Raw genomic sequence first — 16,005 nt, 5'->3', positions numbered from 1 at the left:
GGGGGGAGCGCCCCGAGACGCGCCCGCCCGAGGAAGTGGCCTGGGCCGTGTGGTGCTTCGCCCCGGGGTCCCGGCCGAGCCTCCTGCCCGGGTGCCCTGTGTCCGGCCTCCTGCACCGGGGACAGCCCTGGCTCGGGCGGCTTTGCCCTTGGCCCTGAGCCAGCGTTTCCCAGCGCCGCCGAGGCGGACGGCCCGGCCCGGCCCTGCTAACGCTCCGGGGCGGCGTCCTGCAGAGCCCCAGGGCCAGGGAGCCGCAGCCTCTGATGGGCGCTGGGAGAGACCTGCCGCTGCGCCTGACCGCCCCCACCCGTCCCGCCGGGCCTCGCTGGGCTGTGCCGGGGAGCGCCGCCGGCTCCCCCGCTTCCCTCCGGGCCGGCCGGCAGCTGCGTGCGCCCCCTGCGGGTCCCCGGCCCGGCCCGAGCCTGTCCGCACCGCCCGCTCCGCAGGCGACGAGACACGACAGTCACACGCGGGGCCCCGCTGCTGCTGGCGAGGGGCGGGGCCTGAGGGCGGAGGGGCGGGGCCATCGGTAGCCCCACCCCCGCTGGGTGGCTCTCGCACCGCCCACGCGTGCTCCGAGCAGTCCGCGCTGCGAGCGCTCCACGCCGCGTTCTCCAGGCCCGGGCGTGCGCGAGGTGGCAGCGCCAACCGCAGGTCTGTTACCACAGGTCAGCCCCGCCCCGGCAGTGCTCGGCTGGTCCCCGCCCCGCTGGGGCTGCCCCCCGTGAGAGGCAGCGTGGCCTAGTGGGTGATACACTCGGGAAGTCCGGGTCCTGTTCTCAGACGTGGGGCGCGTCCCTGCCACCCTCTGTGCCTGGTTCCCCTCTGGTCCTCTAGCCCACTGTGGTCCAGGCCTGACAGACACTGCCCCTACCCCGGGGGTATGTACAGCGCCTAGCACCGGGGAGTAAATCCTCCTCCTGCTCGAGGCAGCAGAGCCTGATTTCCCGGGGCTGAAGGAAATGGCTTGCACAGAACTGCAACTGAATGGCTGGCTGGTAGAGTGGCTGGTACCTTGAGGGTCGTGAGTCTGGCGGGGCGAGGGGGAGCTGAACCCCCCCAACCCCAGGCCCAGGTGCTCAGGTGTCTGGGTTTGGTAGCACAGCAGAATGGTGAACATCAGCCGGGGACTAAAGGTGCTAGGAGAACACAGGGCCCCCACAGAAGTAAGACCCATAGCCAAGTGCTCAGCGGCCAGTCAGCCTGCTGAGGGCCATGCTGGAGATCTTCCCTGCCAATTGGGCGTGTGTTCCCCTAGTGCCGTCTGGGGCCCTGAGCGCTGGGCTCGAGGAAGAGCCGGCAGCAGAGCTGGACTCCAGGGGACGCAGATGGTCAGACGTGCGCCTGGGCGCGCGAGGTGGCACCAGGCTGGGCGACGCGGTGGGCTGCCGCTGGGCTGGCTGGGGGGGGAGTGTGCGGGAATTCGTGTTAGACTTGGCAGCGGGCAGGTCAGAGGCTGTTGTGCCAAAGGGGCTGATGCGGCAGGGGCCCGAGGGAGGCCGGGCGGGTGGAGCTGACGCCATTGGGAAGGCGATTTCCCAGGGCCCGTGGTGCTGGAGGCCCCAGGGTTGGGCCTCCAGTGCCCTGGACAAAGTGACGTGTTAGACTCTCATTGGGACTCTCTGCATTCGCACGGCCTCTAGTCCAGGGCACAGCCTCGGCTGTGTCCTCCCCTGCGGCTCAGGTTCATCCCACCACTGAGCCCGCCTGTCCTGGGGCGCCTGGCTCCCCTCCTCGCTGCCATCTGAGCGCCTCTGGGCCTGGGGCCAGGCAGCGCATGGGGGGTGCGTTGGGAACCCTGGGGGGCTGGGTGTATGTCGCTGAGTGACGCCCTCTCAATCTAAATTAACCCACAGTTGATTGGTCCGTGCTGGCAGAGGGAGGGGCACAATTTAAAGGTTTCTCCCCTCAAACAGTGTGACTCTATTTCCCCTGTCACACCCACCCCCTTACCCTCAATGGCCCCGGCGGCTGCATGAGACCTGGCAGGAACACCCCCCTCATGCATCGCGGCTGAATCTACCCCTTTGCCTGCATCCCCCTACACTAGGCCGCTGGCAACATTTGCAAACCTAGAGCCTGAGCTGCTGCCACCGCGCCCCAACCTGCTGGGACTTCCGGCTGGGCTCTGAGCCCCCGCCCCAAACTTCTCACCATGGCTAGAACCAGCCTGAGTTCCCGCACGTGGCCCAGAACCAGGGTTCTCTCATTTCCTTCCATCCAAGCGTGGAATAAATTTTGCTGCCTGTACCCAGGTAAGTGCGGCTGTGCACCACCGGTAGAAACACACGCTTGCCGGGCGGCATTTGACTCTCTGCTGGGCAGCCGCCCCAGTGCTCAGCATACAGGGAACCCTGGCCCGACCTGCTGGCACAGCTGGGCATGTGGCCCACTCTCTATTGCCCCAGAGCTGGGGGGCAGAGGGAGCCGGGCTTCAGGCTTTGCCCACCTTGACTGGTGCCTGCCAGGCTCCTGGGTTCTTCTGTGTCTTTCCCCCGCCCCCCTCCGCACTAACCAGTTAAGCAGAAGTTTGCTGGGCTGGAGGCTGGCCGTTTTCTTGAGGCACATTTTCTGTTTTTTCACTTGTGAAATATTTCTGTCAGAACCAGTTAATGTACAAATTAGCAGCGGTGGTCTCTCTTACGTCTTCTGACTCGCTAATCTGACAGGGGGTGTTTGGTCTGCGGAGCAAACTCTTGACAGGCAAATAGCAGGTCAGTAATCGGGGCTTAGCAGTCGGGGACCCTCAGGTTAGCACCAGGGGCGTAGGGACAGGAGGGGAGGGGGCTGGCGAGATACCGCTGGGACAATTAGGAAGCTGCATCTGAACACTTTGAGGCCAGGACATGCTGCAATCTCTGTTGGTTGGAAAGGTGCATCCCACCCCCACCCCCCCAGAGCTTCCTTCTATAAATCCCTGGGTGGCGATTCCAAAGGCCCTTGTAAAAGGCAGAATCCAGCTTTTACACAGTGGCCGTGAAGTAGCTTTCTGTGCTGCGTACAGGTGGGCAAGGGGCAGAGAGGCAGGTGTACGGCACAAGGATGGATTAAGTGACTTAACAATGGACACACAGTGGGCCAGTGGCGGAGTTGTGATTAGCTCTGTGACTCTATTACCGGTTTCTAACAGCCAGAAGGGCCCACTAGGACCATCGAGTCTGCATTGCATCACACAAGCCTGAGCATTTCAGCCAGCGCATCAGCCCCAGTCTTAGAACCCGCTCTTTGGTTTGAAAGCTCCAGGCGATGGAGAACGTCCCTCTTCCCCCGGGCTGGCTGCATCCATCAGTTGTTACTTCTCATGCGAGGCAGCCGCTTTCTGAACGCTTTCAGTTCCAGCCACTGGATCTTGGGGGTGCCCTGGCCTGACTGATAACACACCCCCGTACATGATCCCTGCAGCTGCTTCTGCAGAAAAGTGCCCTCCTGACTGGTGTCCTCCACCACAGGATGCTGGGGCGTGGCGGCACTGGGCTCTGGGCAGGTGATAACTCTGAGGAGGCATCCAATTTCCGCACTGCCCAAGCCTGCTGATGTTGCCTCGAATCCCACAGATCCCTCCGGTATGAGCTCATCCTGCAGGTCCCAGGTGCGGCCAGTGCATGTAACCTGAGCACGCGGTTCCTGCTTCTTCACTGCCGTGGGGATCTGCTAGTGCCAACCCACGTTCTGCCCGCCCGCTCCTGCCAGCCCAGTCCTTCCTCCCCAGCTATGCCCTGCACCTTGCCCGGCAGCCGCAGGCCAAAGTCACGGGTGTTTGGACCATGCCCAGCCATTGAGACTGCTGTTGTCACTGTGTTTGCTGTGATCCCTGTAGTCGTGGGCTTCGCGCGTTGGCTTCGACCTGCAATTCCCCCCCAGCCGCCGGGGCTCTCGTGGGTCCCCACACAGAGGCCCTCAGCACCGGGAGCACACTTGCCACCAGTCTGCAAGCCTGCCTTGTTCTGCTGCGACCCCTGAGTCTGAGGTCCCTGACGCTGACCCTGCCGTGGCCGGGCCGCCGGCTACGCACGCGTCACAGCGCACCTGGGGCGAGCAGCTGCCTGGCCTGTTGCCACGCCTGGCGACTTGAAAGTTGGCTGAGAGGTGCGCAGGGAGCAGCTGCTGCCCAATGCAGGTAGCTGTGAGCCAGCCAGAAATCCTCCCCAGGCAAGACACACAGGACCCGGGCACCAAGGGAGGGAGCCGTTTCCCCGGTGCTCTCCCCTCTCCAGACGCCAGTGAGCTTTCTGAGAGCAGGCCCACTGCCAGCCAGCTGCGGGCCAGCAGAACGGCCCCCCCGGGGGCAGCCCAGCGGCCTGTCTACCGCCAGGGGCGATTGCCAGCTGCTGCAGAGGGCATGAGCAGAGCAGGCAAACAGAATCGAGGGGCACCCAGAGCCGAGGGTTGCAACCAGCAGGTCCCGGAAGCTGAGCAGGTGGGTGGCTGCCCAGGAGAGAGCCAGGGGCCACCCAGCTGATTAACAAAGCGCCCGCAGCACCCACAGCCTCCAACCTGGGTTTCTGCCGGTGGCACACATGCCTGGGTGCACAGAACAAAGTTTATTCTGCCTGGGGATGGAAGAGGTTAAGGGGACACTGGTGCATCCCTGCCCATCTTGGCTCAGAGCCCTTGATGGACCCGTCCTCCAGGAGCTGACCCAGGTCTTTTTCTGAGCCTAGTTCTAGCCTTGGGCCAGGAGTGCTGCCGGTCGGCTGCGGTGTGTCCTGTTGCGTGTTTTACACCTGCTGCCCATCCGGGTCTTTGGGGCCCAGCTCTTGTGCTCTGGGAGGGGATAACGCATTCCCGTATTCACGTTGGCACCACGTGCAGACCTGAGCTTGTCACCTTGTCTGATTTATCTCGCCTCCCCCCGCACACAGTGACACCAACGGGCAGGGTCCCGAGGCCTGCTCTGTGCCAGCTCGCTCTGGCGCTGCTTGGCCCGTCCGAGGGCCAGCGCTCAGGCACATGGAGGCGCGAAATCAACAGCCGAGGCCCTGCGAAATGGCTGGGGAAGAGCCGGGGAGGGTTGCAGATATTCTTTCCAGTGGGGTTCTCCTTTTGCTGCGCTCCCATAGGGGTGGCGTCGAGGGCCCCACCGAGCTTTGGTTCGGAGCCGTGTTCCGAAGGTGACCCTGGCCAGTGAGCATGGCAGGGCAGGGGCCCCCCGCATGGCACAGCCAGGGGGTGCACACCTGGGGCTCACACCCTGCACACGAACGCCTTCCCTGTGCACATCCCACCCCCTGCTGTGGCCGTCTGCTGCCTCTGGGACAGTCTGCTCACGTGTCGGTGCATCCTGTGTCCTGCACACGCTCATCTGAACCCAGGTGCCCAATGCTTACCTGGCCAGGGGGACAAGGTGGCCGGTGCCCAGTTGAACCCAGAAGCCCCGAGAGGAGCTGTATGAACCAGGTGGGGCCTCACCCTCACCATAGAGGCACAGGTGCACCGGCCAGCCAGCCGGCCACCACGATTTTCCTGGGAAGGGCTGTGGCACACTGAGCTCTCCCAGCCCTTCCGCCTGATGGCTCCGGTGCTGAACCCAGACTCATGGGAGCTGGGTAAGCCCCAGGGCTGCCTCTGCTTTGCTGGGGGATGTTGGGCTGGTCACTGCCCTGTGCCTCAGTTTCCCTATCTGTAAATGGAGTGGGGGATGGATACTGTACAGAGGGGTGGGGCGGATGGGGTGCTAGGCGTGGGGGATGAGCACGGCACACAGGGATGGGCTGGATGGGGGGCTGGGGTGTCGGGGGGTAGTTATGGCCCACACTGTAGGCGGGGCATGTTGCCACCCCCAGCCCCTGTTGGCATGGGGGGGTCTGCGGCGCAGGCGAGGGGCGCGCGAGACGCCAGAGGGCTCCGGAGAGATTGGTCCCCAGCCAGGTGCAGTGCAGGGCCGTGGTGGGCGCTCAGCCACAGTGCATGGCAGCTGTGCCAGGGGGTGTCCGCAGCAGCACCAGGCCGCGTGCCAGGTTCTCAGCCTCACAGGGCCGCAGGGGGCAGCGTGTCTGGCAGCGCCTTGTTCTCCCAGATGCAGAGGTGTGGGGCATGCAATGCAGTGGGGTGGGATGGGGCTGTAGTGGGATAGGGAAGTAGTGGGGCAGGGCAGGGGGAGAGGGTTGCCGCAGTGGGGCAGTGTGTGGGGAGAGGGTTGCTGCAGTGGGGCACTGCATGTGTGTGGGGCAGGGCAGTGGGAGAGGGTTGCCGCAGTGGGGCAGTGTGTGTGTGTGGGGCAGGGCAGTGGGAGAGGGTTGCCGCAGTGGGGCAGTGCGTGTGTGGGTTAGGGCAGTGGGAGAGGGTTGCCGCAGTGGGGCAGTGCATGTGTGGGGCAGGGCAGTGGGAGAGGGTTGCCGCAGGGGTCAGAGCGTGTGGGGCAGGGCAGTGGGAGAGGGTTGCCGCAGTGGGGCAGTGCGTGTGTGGGGCAGGGCAGTGGGAGAGGGTTGCCGCAGTGGGGCAGTAGGAGAGGGTGCCGCAGTGGGGCAGTGCGTGTGTGGGGCAGGGCAGTGGGAGAGGGTTGCCGCAGGGGGCAGAGCGTGTGTGGGGCAGGGCAGTGGGAGAGGGTTGCCACAGTGGGGCAGTGCGTTGGGCGGGTAGGGCAGTGGGAGAGGGTGGCTGCAGTGGGGCAGTGCATGTGTGGGGCAGGGCAGTGGGAGAGGGTTGCTGCAGTGGGGCAGTGCGTGTGTGGGGCAGGGCAGTGGGAGAGGGTTGCCGCAGTGGGGCAGTAGGAGAGGGTGCCGCAGTGGGGCAGTGCGTGTGGGGGGCAGGGCAGTGGGAGAGGGTGGCTGCAGTGGGGCAGTGCGTGTGTGGGGCAGGGCAGTGGGAGAGGGTTGCCGCAGGGGACAGAGCATGTGTGGGGCAGGGCAGTCGGAGAGGGTTGCCGCAGGGGGCAGAGCGTGTGTGGGGCAGGGCAGTGGGAGAGGGTTGCCACAGTGGGGCAGTGCGTTGGGGGGGTAGGGCAGTGGGAGAGGGTTGCCGCAGGGGGCAGAGCGTGTGGGGCAGGGCAGTGGGAGAGGGTTGCCGCAGGGGGCAGTGCGTGTGTGGGGCAGGGCAGTGGAAGAGGGTTGCCGCAGGGGTCAGAGTGTGTGGGGCAGGGCAGTGGGAGAGGGTTGCCGCAGTGGGGCAGTGCGTGTGTGGGGCAGGGCAGTGGGAGAGGGTGCCGCAGTGGGGCAGTGTGTGTGTGGGGCAGGGCAGTGGGAGAGGGTTGCCGCAGGGGGCAGAGCATGTGTGGGGCAGGGCAGTGGGAGAGGGTTACCGCAGGGGGCAGAGCGTGTGTGGGGCAGGGCAGTGGGAGAGGGTTGCCACAGTGGGGCAGTGCGTTGCGGGGGTGGGGCAGTGGGAGAGGGTGGCCGCAGTGGGGCAGTGCGTGTGTGGGGCAGGACAGTGGGAGAGGGTTGCCGCAGGGGGCAGAGCATGTGTGGGGCAGGGCAGTGGGAGAGGGTTGCCGCAGTGGGACAGTAGGAGAGGGTGCCGCAGTGGGGCAGTGCGTGTGTGGGGCAGGGCAGTGGGAGAGGGTTACCGCAGGGGGCAGTGCGTGTGTGGGGCAGGGCAGTGGGAGAGGGTTGCCACAGTGGGGCAGTGCGTTGGGGGGGTAGGGCAGTGGGAGAGGGTGGCCGCAGTGGGGCAGTGCGTGTGTGGGGCAGGGCAGTGGGAGAGGGTTGCCGCAGGGGGCAGAGCATGTGTGGGGCAGGGCAGTGGGAGAGGGTTGCCGCAGTGGGGCAGTAGGAGAGGGTGCCGCAGTGGGGCAGTGCGTGTGTGGGGCAGGGCAGTGGGAGAGGGTTGCCGCAGTGGGGCAGTGCGTGTGGGGGGCAGGGCAGTGGGAGAGGGTTGCAGCAGTGGGGCAGTAGGAGAGGGTGCCGCAGTGGGGCCGTGCGTGTGTGGGGCAGGGCAGTGGGAGAGGGTTGCCGCAGTGGGGCAGTGCGTGTGGGGGGCAGGGCAGTGGGAGAGGGTTGCCGCAGTGGGGCAGTAGGAGAGGGTGCCGCAGTGGGGCAGTGCGTGTGGGGGGCAGGGCAGTGGGAGAGGGTGGCTGCAGTGGGGCAGTGCGTGTGTGGGGCAGGGCAGTGGGAGAGGGTTGCCGCAGGGGACAGAGCATGTGTGGGGCAGGGCAGTCGGAGAGGGTTGCCGCAGGGGGCAGAGTGTGTGTGGGGCAGGGCAGTGGGAGAGGGTTGCCACAGTGGGGCAGTGCGTTGGGGGGGTAGGGCAGTGGGAGAGGGTTGCCGCAGGGGGCAGAGCGTGTGGGGCAGGGCAGTGGGAGAGGGTTGCCGCAGGGGGCAGTGCGTGTGTGGGGCAGGGCAGTGGAAGAGGGTTGCCGCAGGGGTCAGAGTGTGTGGGGCAGGGCAGTGGGAGAGGGTTGCCGCAGGGGGCAGTGCGTGTGTGGGGCAGGGCAGTGGAAGAGGGTTGCCGCAGGGGTCAGAGCGTGTGGGGCAGGGCAGTGGGAGAGGGTTGCCGCAGTGGGGCAGTGCGTGTGTGGGGCAGGGCAGTGGGAGAGGGTGCCGCAGTGGGGCAGTGTGTGTGTGGGGCAGGGCAGTGGGAGAGGGTTGCCGCAGGGGGCAGAGCATGTGTGGGGCAGGGCAGTGGGAGAGGGTTACCGCAGGGGGCAGAGCGTGTGTGGGGCAGGGCAGTGGGAGAGGGTTGCCACAGTGGGGCAGTGCGTTGCGGGGGTGGGGCAGTGGGAGAGGGTGGCCGCAGTGGGGCAGTGCGTGTGTGGGGCAGGACAGTGGGAGAGGGTTGCCGCAGGGGGCAGAGCATGTGTGGGGCAGGGCAGTGGGAGAGGGTTGCCGCAGTGGGGCAGTGCGTGTGTGGGGCAGGGCAGTGGGAGAGGGTTGCCACAGTGGGGCAGTAGGAGAGGGTGCCGCAGTGGGGCAGTGCGTGTGTGGGGCAGGGCAGTGGGAGAGGGTTGCCGCAGTGGGGCAGTGCGTGTGTGGGGCAGGGCAGTGGGAGAGGGTTGCCACAGTGGGGCAGTAGGAGAGGGTGCCGCAGTGGGGCAGTGCGTGTATGGGGCAGGGCAGTGGGAGAGGGTTGCCGCAGTGGGGCAGTGCGTGTGTGGGGCAGGGCAGTGGGAGAGGGTTGCCGCAGTGGGGCAGTGCGTGTGTGGGGCAGGGCAGTGGGAGAGGGTTGCCACAGTGGGGCAGTAGGAGAGGGTGCCGCAGTGGGGTAGTGCGTGTGTGGGGCAGGGCAGTGGGAGAGGGTGCCGCAGTGGGGCAGTGCGTGTGGGGGGCAGGGCAGTGGGAGAGGGTTGCCGCAGTGGGGCAGTAGGAGAGGGTGCCGCAGTGGGGCAGTGTGTGTGTGGGGCAGGGCAGTGGGAGAGGGTTGCCGCAGTGGGGCAGTGCGTGTGTGGGGCAGGGCAGTGGGAGAGGGTTGCCGCAGTGGGGCAGTAGGAGAGGGTGCCGCAGTGGGGCAGTGTGTGTGTGGGGCAGGGCAGTGGGAGAGGGTTGCCGCAGTGGGGCAGTGCGTGTGTGGGGCAGGGCAGTGGGAGAGGGTTGCCACAGTGGGGCAGTGGGAGAGGGTGCCGCAGTGGGGCAGTGCGTGTGTGGGGCAGGGCAGTGGGAGAGGGTTGCCACAGTGGGGCAGTGGGAGAGGGTGCCGCAGTGGGGCAGTGCGTGTGTGGGGCAGGGCAGTAGGAGAGGGTTGCCGCAGTGGGGCAGTAGGAGAGGGTGCCGCAGTGGGGCAGTGCGTGTGTGGGGCAGGGCAGTGGGAGAGGGTTGCCGCAGTGGGGCAGTGCGTGTGGGGGGCAGGGCAGTGGGAGAGGGTTGCCACAGTGGGGCAGTAGGAGAGGGTGCCGCAGTGGGGCAGTGCGTGTGTGGGGCAGGGCAGTGGGAGAGGGTTGCCGCAGTGGGGCAGTGCGTGTGGGGGGCAGGGCAGTGGGAGAGGGTTGCCACAGTGGGGCAGTAGGAGAGGGTGCCGCAGTGGGGCAGTGCGTGTGTGGGGCAGGGCAGTGGGAGAGGGTGCCGCAGTGGGGCAGTGCGTGTGTGGGGCAGGGCAGTGGGAGAGGGTTGCCGCAGTGGGGCAGTGCGTGTGTGGGGCAGGGCAGTGGGAGAGGGTTGCCACAGTGGGGCAGTGGGAGAGGGTTGCCGCAGTGGGGCAGTGCGTGTGTGGGGCAGGGCAGTGGGAGAGGGTTGCCGCAGTGGGGCAGTGGGAGAGGGTGCCGCAGTGGGGCAGTGGGAGAGGGTTGCCGCAGTGGGGCAGTGCGTGTGTGGGGCAGGGCAGTGGGAGAGGGTTGCCGCAGTGGGGCAGTGGGAGAGGGTGCCGCAGTGGGGCAGTAGGAGAGGGTGCCGCAGTGGGGCAGTGCGTGTGTGGGGCAGGGCAGTGGGAGAGGGTTGCCGCAGTGGGGCAGTGGGAGAGGGTGCCGCAGTGGGGCAGTGCGTGTGTGGGGCAGGGCAGTGGGAGAGGGTTGCCGCAGTGGGGCAGTAGGAGAGGGTGCCGCAGTGGGGCAGTGCGTGTGTGGGGCAGGGCAGTGGGAGAGGGTTGCCGCAGTGGGGCAGTGTGTGTGTGGGGCAGGGCAGTAGGAGAGGGTGCCACAGTGGGGCAGTGGGAGAGGGTGCCGCAGTGGGGCAGTGCGTGTGGGGGGCAGGGCAGTGGGAGAGGGTTGCCGCAGGGGGCAGAGCGCGTGGGGCCCAGCACTGCAGCTGGCACAGAATGCTACCCGCGCGCTGTGCCTGGGGCCCATGGGGAGCGGCTGGCCGCAGCGCAGGGATGACGTGACACAGAGGCGCCCCTGGCCCTGCCAGTCAGGCAGCAGAAACCGACTGTGACAGGGGTGGAACGGCTGGGCCGGGGGGGCAGAAAGGGACAAGTTCTTTTCCCTCCCCTCACCATATGCTGCCTTCCTCTGGCTGTGGCGGGGTAATTGCTGCGCCCCACCCTGCCGACTGGTCAGGCTGCCCCTCTGCTGCTGCCGGCTGCTCAGCCGCTGCTTCCCGGCAAAGGGCAGCCGCCAGACGGGACGAAATCCATGGCCTGTGGCTTAGCTCAGGGGCTAACTCTGGCAACCTGAGGCCAGCCTGCCCACCCTGGTCGAGTGGGTCACCGTGTCTGAGAGGAGGAGGGAATGTTCTCCTGGCTCAGCCTGGCAGAGACCTGGCTGGGGGTTTCACCTCCCTCTGCAGCGCAAGGGCCATGCGCCACTTGCAGGTGTAAGCTAGTGCAACGGGGAGAGGCTTTGCAACTTGAAATTGTGGTTCAAAGCCTTTGGTATCTGCGCCGGAGGTTGGGGGTCTAGGATCCCGGTGGGTGGGTGAAGCTCTGGGGGCGGGAGTCAGGCTACGTGACGGGATGGTCTCATTCAGAGTCTACGAGGCATTAAAGTCAGAAACGGTCACAAGAAAAATGAAGATAAAACTCCTGGTAGCTGCTTAAGAAACACTCTTAGTTGCACAACGACCCTTCTCCCCACATGTCCCAGCAGATCACAGACCAAACGCTGTGGGTCAGGCCCTCTCCCCTGGATTCCAGTGGCTGGGCCCTTGTGTTTTCTCAGGTGTGCAGAATGAGGTGGGCAGGGAGAGAGCCGGGTGTGTGCGTTTGTCCTTCCCTTTGTATAGTGCCACATTCCCTCTTGACAGCCCCAGGAGACAAGGAGTCCGTGTGGAAGGATGTTCCCTGCTAGGTTTTATCTACCTGTTTGAACTTCCATTTGTGTTCCCTCCCTGCTTGAAGACTCTCCCTGCTGCTTACATGCAAATTCAGGTGAGCACATTTGTGTTCCCTCCCTGACTTCTGCCTGGCCTGGGCCACGGGGTTTGGGACTCATGTTATTACATCAGTCAGGATGGGGATGCAATTCTGAAATGGGGGAGAGGGGAACAATAGCGCAGGGCAGGCAGGGCTGACTGACACGCCCAGATGTCGCTGTTGCCAAGGGGTGTCAGCTGCAGCTCCGTAGGACTGCCTGGCAGTGTGGTCTTTGGGGGCAGGGGCTGCCCACCAAGGGCCTGATCCCCCCCCAGCAATTCGCCAAAGCCAGATGCGTAGATGGGACATGAGCAGGTGAGCATGGGGGACCCAATGGACACCCTCGTCCAGGAGGTCGGCTGGAGGGGGAGAAGATGCCATTGAATTAGTCCCAGGAAGCCAGATGCACCACAGTACCTTAGGGGCAGGGGCCAAGGCTAGCTGCGGCCACACGCTGCCCAGCTGATAGCGTGTGCAAGGAGCTGTGCTCTCCAGGTGGTGCTGGTGGGCTGGTGAGCTCCCCTCTGACACTGCTGGCGGACCGGCCCTGGCTGCTGTCACTGACTGCAGCGGTTCAGCAGAGACCCAATGAGTGCCTGGGCCCAGAGGCAGTGCGTGGGCCAGACATGGGGACAAGCAGGGCTGACACAGAGCTCACCCCCAAACCAGGCAGAGGAAGGGGCGCTCACCCCAAGTGATGCCCCGCTCATCAGGGCTTTGGCACAGAGCCCCTTGGAGAAATAAGCCCTATGCGCCTCCCCCCAGCTCCCAGGGTGCAAAGCCACGTGGCCGGATACCAGGGACACAAGGAGCAAGCGGTGGGAGGGGGCCTTGCCAGGCTGTCCAGCTACCTGTCACCAGGGCAAAAACACCAAAAAATCAGTGCTGCAGGGCTGTGACCTAAGGGCTCCTCCAATGGCAGAGTCCCCAGCTCACCAGCCAGGCCCTCTGTCCCCCAGGGCCCCCACCCCGGTCGGTCAGCCTTAAAGTCCTGTGGCCATGGGGGCGCTGGGGGGATGCCAGGTGGGTCTCTGGCTTTCTCCTTTACATCCCGCGGCTCCTGCTTCCGACGCTGGTTTCACGGCAATGACCTGCCCGGCCGGCAGAGTGAATCACCGACTCCTTAAACGGGTTCTGCGGCTAAGGACTTAACCGAGTCACCGCGCCGGGCAGACGCTGATGCAATGTGACAGCCACCCCATACGCCTCCCAAACGCGGCCAGTCAGTGCCCACCGCCCAGCGAGGGGACCCACTTGCCCGCCTGGCCAGGGTGAAGGCGGGAGTCCTCTGCAAGTGCTGGCTGACCTGCGAGGTCACTGCCAGCGGTGGGATGTCTCGGTCACACGGCCCCACCGCATGCCCTCCCCCAGCCTCCATCCTCTGTGACGGCTCAGGGCCCAGTGCTAATGGAAGTGACAGCCTGGCAGCGGCTGGGCTGCGGCAGGATCAGCCAGATGCTAATGGCGGCTGCTTTGCAGGAAGTCTTTTGGGCGCTCAGCTGGACAAATGGCAGACTGCCTCCTCAAACCAGGGCCCGGGACTGGCCTCTCCTGGCTCCGCAATGGGGAGCCGGGGTGGGAGGCAGCTGCAGGGGCTGGGGACAGTTGGGACGGGGAGCTGCTTTCCAGAGGTGATTTTGTGCCAGACCCTTTAAACCCCAACCTTGGGAGCTCCCGGGATGTGGCTGCTTCCTGCAGAGAAGGGGGGCAAGTGTGAGCGAGGGATTGCGCAGGGCTGAAGGGTTTCCTGCTGCTGATGGTGTGAAGCCATCACCTCCCAGCCAGTCAGTGGAGATGGGGACGGATGCAGGTCCCAGGCTGCTGTGGGTGGGGAAAGCTTCATGTGGCTGTACAGTTTCCAGCAGGCTGAGCTGTGGAAAGCTCCTGCCTGGCGGCTGGGCGAGTGAGGGGAAGGCGCCTGTTTCTGTGGAGGACACCAGGGGAATACGCCGTAGCCAAGCGTGACTGACAGCAGACTCGAACCCCCGGCCTGTGGCGCTTCACGCAGGAGCCGCTACAGCTTGAGCTAAAAGCCGAGCAGCGCTCAGCAGAGGAGACTTGCTCTCTCGCTGGCAGCACCCAGTCAGCGTGCAGGTTCCACAGCACCCCCCGTGTAAAAACCAGAGTGAAACCAAACGGCCCTGCAAGGAGCGAGCACTTGAACACGGCCCTGAGGCACACCCAGCCTGACGCTACTGCCAGCGAGGAGCGAGTGCAGGGAGGCCAGGGGGGTCACACTAAACAGCCCTGCGGAGAAGGGCTGGGGGACCTGGCAGGACACTTGGCTCCGGCCCTGCATTTTGCTGGCCGGGTGAGGGCTGCTCACCGCAGCCGGGAGCTGAGCGGTTGGCTAATTGGGAGCGCGTCTGGACGCCGTGGCCGGCTCGCAGCCAGTGGGGCACACGGCCCTCGCCCTGCGCTTGCTAATTACAGCGGTGGAAGCTGGAGCAAGCTGCCTGGCTTGGTTGTTACCAGTGAGCCCGAGGCGACGCTGAGGCCTGTAGGCCCCTGACAGGCGGCTGGGGACCCTGGGTAATGACGGGGCCTCCAAACCGCTCGGGGAGAGAACGAGAAGGCTGCAGAAACCAGCAATAACAGCAGCCAGGCCCAGTGGCTCCAAGAGCTCAGCTGAGCCTGGGCGAGATGGGAGCAGTGAAGCAGAGCAACCCCCCTCCCCGCAGCGCAGTGCACCTCTGGGCCATCCCGAGGGAGGGCTGGGGCCGCCAGAGGCTGTGTCCTGGGCCGGCAAGGAGCTGTGCACCTCTTCCTCGGGGGCTGCTCCGTGCTCAGCAGCCAGGGCAAGGCCACGGCAGGCTCCCAGATCTCCCAAGAGTGGCGGGGGCCAGGACAGGCCCCGAGAGGCTGCAGCTCGCCTGGCCTTTCTGTCGGCTGATTCTTTCGAAGCTGCGTCCGTTTCCTTTGGCTCCGGGAGGGGAAGGACGGGAGCCGGGTGCGGGCAGGCGAGTGCACAGCTATCGGAGTATGCATCGCTGACTTTCCGACAGCAGGAATGTGAACACCGCTGCCCCGCCCCTTCTCCTAGGCCCCGCCCCTTTTCCTAGGCCCCACCCCTTCTCCTAGGCCCCGCCCCTGCATATCCGCTTCCCACCATCCCTTATTAGCTCATTTTCACTTGGCTGGGGTGTGGAGTTGGGCTGGGGGGTGTCAGGGCTCCAGAGGGGCTGGTAGGGCTCCGCTCTGGGGCTGGGGATGAGGGGTTTGGGAGGCCAGAGGGTGGTGCGGTCTAGGGCTGAGGGGTTCAGTGTGGGAGGGGGCCCTGGACTGAGGCAGGATGTTGGGGTGTGAGCAGGAGATGGGCACTGGGCTGGGGCGTAGGAGTGGGGAGGTTACACGGCACTTACTTCAGGCAGCGCCCAGGAGAAGGCCAGTGTGTCCCTCTGGCTCCTAGGTGCAGAAGAAACCAGGGGGTCTCCACGTGCTCCCCTTGCTTCCACAGGCACTGCCCATGCAGCTCCCATTGGTCACAGTTCCTGGCCAATGGGAGCTGCCGAGCCGGGGTGCAGGGTAGGACAGCATGTGGAGCCTTCTTGGCTGCCCCTGCATTTAGGAGCCAGAGGGACATGCCAGCAACTTCCGTGAGCCGCGCAGAGTTGGCTGGCGCAGCTGACTGTACTCTTAGGGTCTAACCCGCTGCCCTGGCCATCAAACAGCCCAGCCATGGCACCGCTGAGCTAACCAGCCCTCGCACACATCAGACACCCCGGGAAACCAAATGCAAATCTCCCGCCTACGAATATCACCGCTGGCCAAGCTTGTCCTTTATATGACTACTCTATTTAGGCTGTACAGCACCTAGCACAACAGGGCCTGTGTAGGTTGGTCCCCAAGAATTACCATAGTAAACATGATCGGTAACTGCCCACTCATCCAACAGACGAGGTAAACAATACCGTCCACACAACTTATTTAATCAGTTACACCACCACAACCCCAGCCTCTCCAGGAGCGAGTCATTCCAGGCACTCTTTGCAATCAAGACAGAGTACCAAAAAAATTAAAAAGCATTTAATTTCAGCCAGCGTCTGGAGGGGGAAGAAGCAGTGATGGTGAGCAGAAAAGAAGGGTAAATGTGGCACTGCGTATGAATAAAGTTGCACATCTCTAGCTGTGACACTGGAAGCCTTGTCTGGAGTTTGAGGCCCATCAGTAACCAGGTTACTGCTCCTTTGCCTCCTCCCAGGCTCTTACTTAGCACAATTTTGCAAGTGTCCAACGCTTAGCATTGACAATATATGACAGCACAAAAACGCCCCATGGGCGATGTTCTAGGGAAACACACAAATAACAGTTTACTAATTTCATGCTGCCCGTGGGAGTCTTGATGGCTACAGG

At 64.9% G+C, this 16,005-nt stretch overlaps 1 protein-coding gene across 1 annotated transcript in view; it reads left to right on the top strand.

Annotated features, from left to right (window-relative positions):
* Positions 1-598: 598 nt before the first annotated feature.
* PRR35 (proline rich 35) overlaps positions 599-16,005 on the top strand; it is a 78,095-nt gene continuing 62,688 nt past the window's right edge. The window contains exon 1 of the mRNA XM_075010871.1: positions 599-654. The gene's annotated coding sequence lies outside the window, so the exon portion shown is untranslated. The remainder of the gene's footprint in view (positions 655-16,005) is intronic.

This window comes from Carettochelys insculpta, chromosome 16 (assembly GCF_033958435.1).
Source record: "Carettochelys insculpta isolate YL-2023 chromosome 16, ASM3395843v1, whole genome shotgun sequence".
In the NCBI taxonomy this organism is placed as follows: domain Eukaryota; kingdom Metazoa; phylum Chordata; order Testudines; family Carettochelyidae; genus Carettochelys; species Carettochelys insculpta.
The sequence above is the reverse complement of the archived record's forward strand: the minus strand, read 5'-3'. Positions and strand labels throughout refer to the sequence as shown.